The 13416-nt window shown below is 36.7% G+C and overlaps 1 pseudogene; it reads left to right on the top strand.

Annotated features, from left to right (window-relative positions):
• The window catches only part of LOC119048450 (tigger transposable element-derived protein 1-like), a 28393-nt pseudogene extending 18594 nt beyond the window's left edge, over positions 1 to 9799 (top strand).
• The last annotated feature ends 3617 nt before the right edge of the window (positions 9800 to 13416 follow it).

The following is a 13416-nucleotide window of genomic DNA, read 5'->3' on the forward strand; positions in this document are numbered from 1 at the left end:
ATAGTTCATTGTATGACTTATCAAAATTCAAGCATGTTAACTAAACTATAGGGTTCATTTCTTTTTATGAAGTGCAAATACATAAGTTACTAATTTTATGATGAGGTATTCCAACTAGAAGGTACCTATTTTATAACATGACTGCTCATTAACACAAAAATGTGGTTCATGTTACAGTGTTAGCAACCTCATAACTGGAGGACAGTTTCATAATTTTTCAGAGTCCAGAGTGCTGACCATTACACTATGGAAACCCAGTATAATTTTTCATCTATATAGTTATATGTGATCTTTATTAAAAATATTGCTGTAGCTGATATTGATTTCCATTTTAAAAATGTTTTACCCTTAGATTAACAGAAAGAGAAAATCAAGATGAATTTTAAATGCCTACATATGTCAAAATTTATTTCAGGGTTATTTTATAAAAGAGAGAAAGTGGGAAAAATAGAAGGAAGTGTGATGAAATATGTAGGAGGCACCAGACAGAAGGGAGGGGGGACCACACCCCCCCTCCTGACCCTCTGCGTGACATGCACGCCTTTAGGCTGTTGATGGGGGTATCCCACACCACTAAGCAGGAAAATGGCTTTTGGTTGTGACCCCCTTTATGTGGTCCCCCAGAAGGGTCTTCAAAAGGCTGGTGGATTTTGTGGGGTATTTTTGTTTTGTTTTATTTTGTTCCAGGCTGAGACATTTTGTTTTTAGAGAGAGGTTTTGTTTTGATATATTGTTGTTTTGCAATACCTGCAAAGAAATTTACAGTCCAGAGAAAACAACTGTATGGCTCTGAGAAGAATATCAAAGGCTTAAAAGGTTACAGACGAGATTTGCTCTCGCAGGGCAATGCGAATGTTGGAGCAACTTCTGTGGTCTCTATTTATAAAGCACAGACAGGGAATCTGCTCTCAGCCACGTCCTTCTGTGGTGGAGGGGGACATGCCCTGAGCAAGGATGAGCTGCAGCTGGAGGTTTTGCTGTGGGTTGGGCTGGCCCCAAGGAAGCTGCAGGTTGTAAGCTTACCTGATGGCATCTGGTCCCTGGCTAACACTGTTTCCCCTGGATTCTTGGATTTAAAACCTGAGAGTCAGACAGGAGGAATAACTTCACCTCTTTACTGTTTCAGTCTAATCTAGCCATGTTCTCCATTTCTTTACCTTTATTTTCCATAAAAAATCACCTCTTGTCCTCTTCTCGACACCCTAAATGATTTACTGCTTCGATTAAGTTAGCAAAAATGCTGTACTATTTTCCAAAATCAAGAAAAAAAAACTAGAAGGAAAAATGGAGCAAATGTTATTCCACCCACATCCTTCCTTTTTTGAAACAACTAATTGTGTTCTCTGAGGAGAAAATTCCATATTAGACAGTGATATAAGGTTTATTAAATTCAATTCTGCAACTCACATATCTCAGTGTCTGAAACTGAAAGGCCAAAAAGATGCCAAAGGACTTTGCCCTAAATATAGTAATGCAGAGCTCTCCAGAGAGGGTCCAAGAGGGTTGGCTTTGTTCAGTGATATTTATATTCTCCAGTGCTGCCTCTGCCAATAGAATGAGACACCTTGAGGCATTTAAGGTTTTCTCAAGTTACTCAGCTTTACAGTCATTACACTCCCCTGCCTGCTTCTGCAGATGGCAGCTTCTTTTGATCTCAAAGTGCCAGTACAGCGATTTTCTCTTTCATTCTCTGGAGGATGACCTCACTTCCTGTACTGCAGTTACATTGGAGAGCTTTCGCTGGCTAATTTCACATAAGAAGCTTCTTCAGCCTTCCAATCTTCTTTCAAACTAGGTCACTATCAATCATTTTGAAAGTTAGCTTCCTCTGAATCATGTAGATGAGGGTGAGACAAATTCAGCTATATACTTTTCTTTTCCTGCATTGAGATGAATTGAAACCAAGCCTTAACTGTATGAGCTATGATAAAATAATTTTTATGGCTTGACCTAACACAATATTTCAAGAGTTCTTATATTGCTATTCCACAGACTGAGCTAGAACAGAGAGTTACCTCTATGGATAAAATTAATGTGCACAGGTCTTATTTATAATTTTTGCCCTTAAGTTCATCTTTCTTTCATTGTCTTACTCTCTCTCCCCTGTTAACTCAGAAAGAAGTTTAAAGTAAAAGAGAAATAAAGGTATTTATCAGAAGTCAGAGGTTGCAACTGGGATACACACAGAGTTAGTTGACTGTGTGCACCATAGGGGAAAAAAGAAAGGTAAGGTCTTCAAAGGCTTAGTAGGCTGAATGTGTACATGAAGGACTCTGGCTGGGTTACTAAGGGTTGGCTGAGTCCAATATGCACCCGGAGGCTGCTGGTTGGTAAAACAGACTGGATCCTTTCTGAGTGAGGGACACAGATGGTCTGAGTGCCATGATAAAGAAGAAACAAGATCTGAACTTATCAGCATTGGCTGATAAATTCAAAAATTGGTGGAGAAACATGCTGGTTGGAATGTGTGTTAGACAAACCTTTTCATGGCCCTCTGTCTCCATTCGGTTCCCTTCACATAAATGACCACGTCTTGGCAGTCTCTGCTCACAACCTAAAGTAAAGAGACTTCATTCATGACTACTACACACTATCCACGACTTTCTCAGTAGCCTGTATCTGCTGAATGGTAACTTAAGCTGAGTGAAAACCACTGTGGGCAAAAGAAAGTCTGAAAAGTGATTTTGGAGAGAAACTTGATGAATACACATAGCATTATGTATTCGATTTCTCTTTTGGGGTGTTTGTTAGAAGTAATGAAAAAGCAAAAAAATAAGCTTATTTTAGCTTAAATAGTAGACTCAAAGAATATAAATACAGCTATTCTGCTTTAGAAATGTTATCTTTATCATTGTTATTAATATATATTTCTTATCTTTATATCAATGAATGTGTATTCACTGATACATTTTTTAAAGATTTTATTTATTTATTTTTGGAGCAAGGGCAAGGGAAGAAGAAGAGAGAGAGAAACATCAGTGTGTAGTTGCCTCTCACGTGCTCCCCCTGCCGGGGACCTGGCCCACAACCCAGGCATGTGCCCTGACTGGGAATTGAACTGGCGACCCTTAGCCTGGCAGGCCCATGCTCAGTCCACTGAGTCACACCAGCCAAGGCCACTGATACATTTTTATACCACCATGAAAATGACAAAAATATCAAATATGCTAATAAAATTGGCCAAATGTGAAGGCATAAAAGATGACAAGTTTCTCTATCATTTACCTTTAGTTATAAGACAGAAGCAAAATTACTATTTGTAAATATTCCTAATATTATGTTAATAAAACAATTAAAATAGCAATAGGAACAAAATTCTAGGTGGAGCTGTGGCTTATTGGAATTATTATTATAGCATAATATTTGGTTTCCTTATTTAGCATTTAATAACTTTATGGAACTCACAAATTGGAACTTTCCATCACCATAACAACTGGAGGAGTTTGATAATACCCAAACACGTTTCTCTAAAATCATCTCATAAAAATTTTAAAACAGGTTAATGTGTAAAAATTTATAGTAATAATTTCTTCATCACATACTTTCCCCATGTTCTTAGTACTAGATGAAATATATTTAATATATAATTCTAAAACAATTCTTTGCTAAAAGTAGCATTGATGATGTTTGTCATTTACTTGTGACAACAGTTTTCATGTTTATGTTTATGTTCTATGTAAGCATTGAAACTAACTCTCTAGATAGTCTTGAAACCATATTTATTACAATTTAAGATATAGAATAACTCGAGCAAGTGTCTATTCCTTAGCTTACATTTTAAGCTATGTAACATTTTCTGGTGTAACAGCTTTCTAATTTTTTTGGATTGTTAGACTTTATATAAAGAGATACAATGTCTTCCCATTTTCTATTCCCATATCCCCACCTAAAACATATATTACTTTTTCCAAATGTTGTTATGATATACTTTTTCTGATTTCTGATTGGCTTCTTAATATACAGATGTTTCCCCCATGCTTAGATGTTATTTTAGGTGGGGTGTTTTAAATATAAGTACTATGTTTAAAAATAACAATTATAATATCTACAGAAATGAATCTGGAATAATGCAATTGTGATAAACCTGGCATGTGTGTGCACATGTATATGTGTACATCATTGACTTTGAAGCAGGATGCGGTTACATTGTCTTTCTGTGCTAACACACCACATTTCATTCTTTACTGTGCATGTTTACACTGGTGGTCTTGTTTAATGTATGCAGCTTTCTAATTTCTAATACATGGCTGCATTATTAGGATAAGAAATTAACAGTGCAAACCATACTTATCATTTTCATTTATATTATATAATTCAGGTGTTCTAATCACTAACAGAAGATTCAAAACAACATACTAAGTCACTCTAGAACTCTCTAAAGATTGATTAAATAAATGAAAACACTGTGAGTCAGTCTATCTGTAATTTTTCAACCTGAGAAATAAACTATAAGTGTATGGCTGTTATGTGACCAAGCTATTTTTGGTTTGTGCAACCAATATAGAAATAAAGTTTTATGAACATATCTATAACTGTGACAGCACTCTTGTTAACATATTGAAGAAAAAGATGTGGCTACATTGTTGGCTGTAGTTCTTAGTAAAAGGGAAGCAGATAAAATGTGTAGTCACTGTATCTCTTGACCATTCTTTATAATGGTTAATTTTGGGTAAATGCCTATAACTTTACTAATATTACTTATGTTCTTATAATTAAATTTATGTTCACTGTCAAAAATAAACAGCGAAAGCGTTGGGTCAGATTTTATTCAGTTAATAACCACTGCAACAGGAAAGACAGACCAGAGAATGGAATGCAAACTTCACCAAATGGAAGGCAAGAAACATAACACATAAACCTGGACACGTGTGGTGATAGCCAGAGAGAAAGTGTGGGGAGACAGGTGGGGCAAGGGGGATGAAAAGAGACCAATGCTTTGGGCAGTGGGAGCAGGTGCCTTGTGCAGATGAGTTGTACACTTGAAACTCCTGTATCAACCTAAACATTTAATTAACATATAAAATAAATTAAAATAAAATCATCAAGCAAAAATACTAAAGGTTGGGTGTGCCAGGAGAAATGCATTAGGGTGAACAGAGGGGTTTGGTTCAGGTGGCCAGGTCATCTGGGTTTGCTAATGAGCACTTATCTGGAGGAGGAAGAACCTTGCGGGTGTGTACATTGGAGCGCAGCATCCGCCAGTTAGGCCCTGGGCCTCCCACAGGGCCAGTGGAATAAAAATTACCTACCTGAATATTTGCATTTAAAAAAAGATGGCTCACAAATAATTGAGGACAGGGTTCTGGACAATAGATTTACATCTCAGAGGTGCAAGGGTTGCTGGTGGAAGAGGGGCTCTTTCAGAGGATCAAGAGAGAAGCATTTCACTGACCCCACAGGGAGACTGTAGTGTGGCAAGTTTTATTAAAGCAGAAGGTTACCTCTGTGTCCATCTGCATCAGTCCAGCTGCGGAAAAAGTACAACCATATCTTCTGCAGGGTCAAATCACAGGCCACTGTCCCGAGGTTCTATGTCATATTAAAACTTGGTCTAGTCCAGCCTCTCTCGACATACAGCTAGCTTAGCTTTTGTTCCCCGCTGCAATCTGTTGCTGTGCTGTGATATTCAGGCTCCTACCTGAAGCCTGTGTTTGAAGTCTGCGGGGCCACTGGCCACACAGCTGCTAGGACCACCTGGTTATGAAGAGAGAACACGCAAGCACACAGGGCAAGTGTGGTATGGGGGGAGAGAGAGGGAGAGAGAGAGGGAGGGAGGGAGAGAGAGAAAGACCTCTTCTTTGTTCCCTGGAATTATATTATTTTGGGCTTGGAAAGGGCCAGGAACTTTTCAAAATAACCAGTGGACTTTCCAAGCTTCTGAGGGTTTCTGATGGACCCACAAACTAGCCAATTGATCCCTTTCCCAGGTCAGACTGACAGGCCTCTCCAGTCAAGCACCAACCCAGGGGCCATTTTGAGTTTTGTTGTGCCTGTGCTTACCTCCCTCTGTTCCCCCCAATAATCCAGTGCCAAGGGAGGGAAAGGAAGTGTGTTAACCCTTGGCAGGGCAATGCTCTGATACCTTGGAGTGTGTGAAGCTCTAGCTTCCCAGTGAAACAAACAGGCTTAGGCTCCCTGGCTGATTATGCTCAACAGCATCTTATTCCCTTTGCTTCCTTCCTAGTTAAAATTAGCTGACTATATACAGTGACAAAATTATTTGTAATTGCAAACTATCTAAAGTAACTGCTCTCAGAGGGAATTTAGAGGGATATCTCGGAGGGATAACTGCCTCTCTGTTATCACCATGACTTGGCTGAAAAGTCAATTCCCCTGCTGTTTCTCAGGTAAACACTTTATCAAGGCTAGATTGTTTTAAGATATAGCTTTAAACTAGTGAAAACCATGCTGAAGTATAGTCAAGTGTCAGTGCAGGGGTTTGAATAGACTCTTAATGTTCCAAGAATTCTGTATTCCTCATGACTAATTATCTTATTTTTACTTAGATTCCAATGCATATTACCCAGGGAAGATTATGTGTTAGCCAAATAATTTAAATATTTTGGCAGATTCATTTCTAAATTATATTACTAAATCAGTATTCAAATATTCTGTTTTATGAGATTTGAAAACAACTTCTTGCAGAGGCTAGTTTATACATCTTATATGAAAATACTCATGTTAACTTTCAAAACATTCACCCATCTAATAGAGAAGCTAAGATGATGTCCCGAGACCCGCACAAGCTGATGAAATTGAATTGATAAACTCCCAGACCTATTCTAGGTCGTTTGCCGAGGGAGAGGAAGTCTACTTGTCTTTCATTATGATTGACTGTTTTCTAGTCCCATAAGAATCTTTACCAACTAAAAACCTAATGCTATTATTGAAATTTTCTGAAATCAAGGGGCAAAAAATATATATATTTTTACAGTTGAGTCTTCACTGTAAGATGTGTGAGGCCCACAGGCTCTGAGGCAGGGACTTAACATTCCCATTAGCAGAGGGCATTGTGGGACCAGTGTTCATGTGTTTCACCTGAACAGAATGGAATTTTATCTGATATCCTTTGAGGCTCAGCACACCAAAGTGTTACACACCAAAATTGTGCAAAAAGTGCTACATTCACACTGCCCTCCAGCTACAGGTATTGAGGAAAAAATTGACTTATTCCTAAGGACCAAGAATAACTTGAATGCCAATGTCCATTAACACACTAATTCAGACAAATTTTGGAATGAAGAAGAAATGAAGAAGGGAAAGAAGAAAAGGTAGAAGTAAAAGTGAAGGAAGGAAGGAAGGAAGGAAGGAAGGAAGGAAGGAAGGAAGGAAGGAAGGAGTGGTTGGAAGGATTCAGAGAGAGGAAGGAACATAAAAATATTGTGCATAAGTACAAATAAAGTAGCAACTTGAAGATTCAGGATACCTTAGTCCCCAAAATGCACTACATAACCTAAGGAAAAATTTTTGTAAGGAAGACTTCTGTGATACACAAGTAAAAATTAGTGAACACAAAATAAATGACATGAAAAAAATCATTAGAAGTGAGTAGTTTCAAAAGCATTGCATAAAAAGAGCAAAAATAAAATAATATTATAAACAATAAAGAAGATAGTTTAAATATAATGCAAAAATGTAGTAATGTACATAGCAAATATGGGAAGCCATCTTCGATTTGAGAAAGTGAATAGACATAAACTAGAGTATATGATATAGATGCCACACACGATAATGTGCCCTTAATATAGGCACACCTTGCTGTATTACGCTTTGCTCTATTGTGCTTTGCAGGAACTGCCTTTCTTATAAATGGTAGGTCTATCGATCTCTGTGATGAGCAAATCTATTGGTGCCATTTTTCCAGCAGCATTTGTTCACTTCATGTTTCTGAGTCACATTTTGGTAATTTTCATAATATTTAAAACCTTTTCTTAGCATTATTATATTTGTTATGGTGGACTGTGATCAGTGACCTTTGATGTTACTATTGCAATTTTGCTGGGGCACCAAGAACTGCACCCTTGTAAGACATTGAATTTAATAAATGAATGTGTTCTGACTGCTCCATAGACTGGCCATTCCCCATCTCTCTCCTCCTCCTCAGGCCTTCCTATTCCTGGAGAAACAACAATATTTAAATTAGGCCTATTAATGTCCCTACAGTAGCCTCTAGATATCAAGTGAAAGGGAGAATTGCTCCTCTCTCACTTTAAGCAAAAGCTGGAAATGATTAAGCTCAGGGAGGAAGGCACATTGAAAACCTAGATAGGCCAAGAGCCAAACAGATAGTCAAGTTGCGAATGCAAAGGGAAAGTTCCTGAAGGAAATTAAAAGTGCTACTCCAGTGAACACACAAATGATAAGAAAGCAATATAGCCTTATTGCTTATAAGGAGAAGGTTTTAGTAGTCGGATAGAAGATCAAACAGCCACAACATTCCTTTAAACCAAAGACTAGTCCAGAGCAAGGCTCTAACTCTTCTCAATTATATGGAGTCTGAGAGAGGTGAGGAAGCTGCAGAAGAAAACCTTGAAACTAAGAGAGGTCGGTTCAGGAGGCTTAAGAAAAGAAGCCGTTTAAGTAGCATAAAAGTGCCAGGTGAAACCGCAAGTGCTGGTGTAGAAATGGCAGTAAGTTATGCAGAAGATCTAGCTAATATAATTAATGCAGGTGACTATAGTAAACCACAAATTTTCAATGTAGATGAAAAAGCCTTATATTGGCAACAGATCCCATCTAGGACTTTAGTAGAAGAATTCAATGCCTTGCTTCCCAGCTTTACAAAAGGACAGGCTGACCCTCTTGTTATGGCTAATATAGCTAGTGACTTCAGGTTGAATCCAATGCTCATGAACCATTCTGAAAACCTTAGAGACTTTAAGACTTCTGCTAAATCCACTCTGCTTCTGTCCTATAGGAATGACAAGGCTCGGATGATGGTACATCTGTTTAAAACATGATTTATTGCATGCCTTAAGAATACCGTTGAGACCTACTGCTCAGGAAAAAAATATCCCTTTCAAAATGTTACTGCTCAACAACAATGCACCTGGTCACCCAACAGCTCTGATGGAGATGTGTGAGACTGATGTGGTTTCATGCCTGCTAACACGACATCTATTCTGCAACCAAGAAGTAGTTTTGACTTTCAAGTCTCGTTATTTCAGAAACACATTTTGTCTGTCCGTGGCTGCCATAAATAGAAATTTCTAAGATGGATCTGGGCAAAGAAAATTGAAAACCTTCTGGAAAAAAAATGAGCATTTGTGATTCATGGAAAGAGGTTAAAATACCGACATGAACAAGAGTTTGGAAGAAGTTGATTCCAACCCTCAAAGATGACTTTAAGGGGTTCAAGACTTCAATGGATGAAGTGACTGCAGATGTGGTGGAAGCAGCGAGATAACTAGAATTAAAAGCGGAGCTTGAAGATGTGACTGAGTCGTTATAATCTCATGATAAAACTTGAAAGGACGAGGAATTGCTTTTTATGCATGAGCTAGGAAAATGGTTTCTCTAGCTGGAATCTACTCCTAATGAAGATTCTGGGCAGACTGTTGAAATGACAAGAAAGTATTTAGAATACTCTATAAACTTAATTGATAAAGCAGCTGCAGGGTTTGAGAGGACTGACTCCAATTCTGAATGGAGTTCTTCTGTGAGCAAAATGTTGTCAAACAACATTACATGCTACAGAGAAACCATTCGTGAAAGGAAGATCCAACCAGTGCAGTGAACTTCACTGCTTTCTTATTATAAGAAGCTGATGCATCTACTGCAACCTTTACAACCACCCTGATGAGTCAGCTCCCTCCACCAGCAAAATAAATTATGATTTGCCCTAGGCTCAAATAATGGTTAGCATATTTAGCAATAAAGGACTTTTAATTAAGATATGTACATTAACTTTTAGACATAATTCTATAGCATACTTAATAGACTGCAGTATATTGTGAACATTACTTTCATATGTCCTGGGAAATCAAAACTTTGTGACTTGCTTTATTGCAATGTTCACTTATACTGTGGTAGCCTTGAACTTAACCTGCGATATCTTTGAGGTATGACTGTATATACATTAGAAAAATGAACAGAAACTGGATTTAAGGAAAGGTAGAAGATGATTTTCGGAGCTTGAAAAAATAATTTTGAATTATAAATATGTATTTTGAAAGAGCTTATAATCTTCAAGAATGACCATTGCAAGTAAACCCATTTATTTGAAATTACAGGAAAGAACACACTGTTTAAAAAATGTACACTAAAGTCCCCAAATCTCTAACAGTACTTTATTTTATTATTTTATTTTATTTCTTTTACTTTAAATAGCTTTTATTTAATTTTATTATTTAATTGGGAGAGTGAGAGTTGTATATCTTAATTCGAGTAACAGTGGAAGGGGTGGTTGAGGGAGAATATTTGGGACAATGATTACAGTTGATGTACGTATGGATTTTAATTTAATCCCACTGCTTTGACCCCCATTTCATTCTTGCTCATGAGTTTAGAATGTCAATTTCTGTCATGCTTTTTGCTATTTCCTCAGCTGAAAATTTTATATATTTTTGGTTGTTGATTACTTTCTTCAATAACCCCCACAGGTCTTTAAATACCCAAGAAGTATTACAATGCATCAGAGCCAAAAACATATAGTTGTTGTAAAGTATCTTTCAAACAAAGGGTTTGTATGGTTACTAAAACCCATATGGAAAAATGGAGTGAGTATAAGCTTCACGTAGAAAAAATTTCAGTTCTGGAAAAAGAGCATAGAACATTTTGTTTACCTCACTTTACTTTCAAAGATCACTGGAAAGAAAATCAAGTTATTCATGTCTCCAATTTCTTTCACTTTGGTGGGAAAAGAAAATACGATTTATTAAATTTGATTTGTGGCATCGTTTAGGAGGCTGATTGTGGTCTAAGACATAGGCTTATATTTGTGGAAATTTAAAATCTATAAAAAATTTAAGGGACATTTTGCTTGAGGGGGAAAATAAATGACTTACTGTCCTTTATTGAACCATCCGTACTTGTAAGTTAGGTCACGTACGTGAGGAAATCTTTTCCAAAAATATTTTCCTGTTTGGAGCCCAGTAATTACTGTTGTAGCAGGAATGATAAGTGAGAGCGTAAACTACTGATGCCCTGATAATATCCTTAGGGTTGCTTTCTCCATGCCAAGGTACTAATGCTAATATTATATGTTGTATGTCCCATTTATAGTTCTAAATATAGTTGATTGTATTCAAGGTCTTTTTTAAATGTGTTAAGGAAATACCAAGGTATTTTGTGTGTGTGTGTGTGTGTGTGTATGGTAAAACCATAGGTATATGGTTTTAAATGGTTGGGTTAAATTTTATATTACTGATATGATTATATCTCTTCCGAATTAAATCCCCACACTTTACATCATGGCTGCTAATAATGCCAGTTTTAAAATAAGCATGCTATCTAAAAACACACTTTTTATATAGAGAGTTTTCTTTTGTAAAGCGAGTTTTAAAATAAGATTTGCCTTTGAAAGCCAATGGTTATAAATATAGAATTTAAAGGATTGGTGCTCCATATAGGATTTTTATTATTCTATTGTCTCTTTGTAGATACTAAAAAACACCATATGGTGTCAACATTGATCCTAACACCTTTCACTTAGCCAATTCCTGATTAAATCATTTGGAATTCCATGGCACATGGGGAGTTAAAAGATATGTAGTTACACATTTATACACATTTGGTTTGAAACTGTCCTTTCATCTAATGTAATTTCCCCTCTTCCCTTTATCCATGGGGAATATGTTCCTATATGCCCAGTGGATACCTCAAACTGCAGATACTGCTGAATCCTGGGTACAGTAGATTTTTATTATACACACATGCATACGATAAAGTTTAATATTAAATTGGCACAGTGAGAGATAAAAATAACAAGAGTAAAATAGAACAATAACAGGGTCTGGCACAAATAATGCCATTTTTATTGCAAACTATTTTCTTACAAAATCATAAGCATGCAATTCTGGAACATAACAATATCACATTCAAGCACACCAAATGACATCTTAAGTAAAATGTTCAAACTAAAACTATAAATTATTACACCCATATTTTTAACCTTCCAGCTACACTTACACAAACCTTACTTCTGCCCATTCCTGTACTATAACAGAAGTTAGGCAAATGTGGTTTCTCTCTTTCAAAGTATCTTGTAGTGTACTCAGCCTTCTTTTGTGATGATGTAAGAGGATAAAATGCTTTATTATGTCAAGAACTTTCTCTTAAAGGAAGCAGTTAGTTTAATGGCTTCGTTTGGCATATCCGAGTCACCAGCATTACTGTCCTTGAACTTTGGGGCCGTAAGTAAAGGATTACTTGAACACAGACATTGTGATGTCCCCCAGTCCATCTGGTAGCGTGGATGGTGAGCAAGTGACCCGCGGGTGGGTGCACAGATAGCGTGGAGATGCTGGACAAAGGGGGGGTTCACCACGGGACTCGCGAGGTTTCATCATGCTACGTACTATTAAAACTTGTAACTTGTTTATTCCTGGAATTTTCTATTTAATATTTTTAGACCATGTTTGGCCACAAGTAGCTGAAAGCACAGAAAGCAGAACCTCAGTTAGGAGGAGACTGGCACAGAAGTGAAAGGAAACAACCATTCAAAGAGGTGACTTTTTTTCCTCTCACAGGAGACATGTTTCTCGGTTCTCGGTATTTGTATAATGAATCTTGACAATAACTTACACACATATAAAAGTCCTATAATTTTATTTTTTCTGTTTGAATATTTTTGGTATATTAAAATATAATATTCTTACTCTTCACACTTGGTCATTTTAATTGGCAGCAAAACAGATGATTTTCCAAAAAAGTAAAGGCTTTTGTTTTTTGTTATTATTTTTTTGCTTATAGCCTTTTAAAAAAATTGCTTCAATTTCCAATAATTTCAAAGTAAATATTTTTGGTTTATAGATGCCTGGTTAGGTTACATGAGTTGTTGTATTTGTTACAGTTCATGGGCCTACTCGCCAAAGTAATATTTTTATATTTGCCATGCATTTTAAGGAGACGACAATATTCAACAACCCTAATGCCCAACTGTGGATAAAAAACAAATCAAATACACTATAGCTACCAAACGTGATAAGGCTTAAATCTTAATTATATTCTGTGTGCATAGAATTTATGAGAAACAAGACATACTTATATATTATCTAAGTAATATTGTGTGACTTTTGCCAACATTATTCTGAAAATAAGAAAATTAGATTATTAGATTTTTATGACCATAAACTCAACTTGCTTATTAAAGATCAGCAGATATGCCCTGCATACTTGTTATTGCCAATAACGTGAACTAAGATAATATGGCATTGCAGTTTTTAAAGAAATGTGCATATTCTCCTTCTGGAGAAT

The sequence above is a fragment of the Artibeus jamaicensis genome, unplaced genomic scaffold (genome assembly GCF_021234435.1).
Source record: "Artibeus jamaicensis isolate MK-2021 breed Jamaican fruit bat unplaced genomic scaffold, CSHL_Jam_final scaffold_369, whole genome shotgun sequence".
NCBI classification, from domain to species: Eukaryota; Metazoa; Chordata; class Mammalia; order Chiroptera; family Phyllostomidae; genus Artibeus; species Artibeus jamaicensis.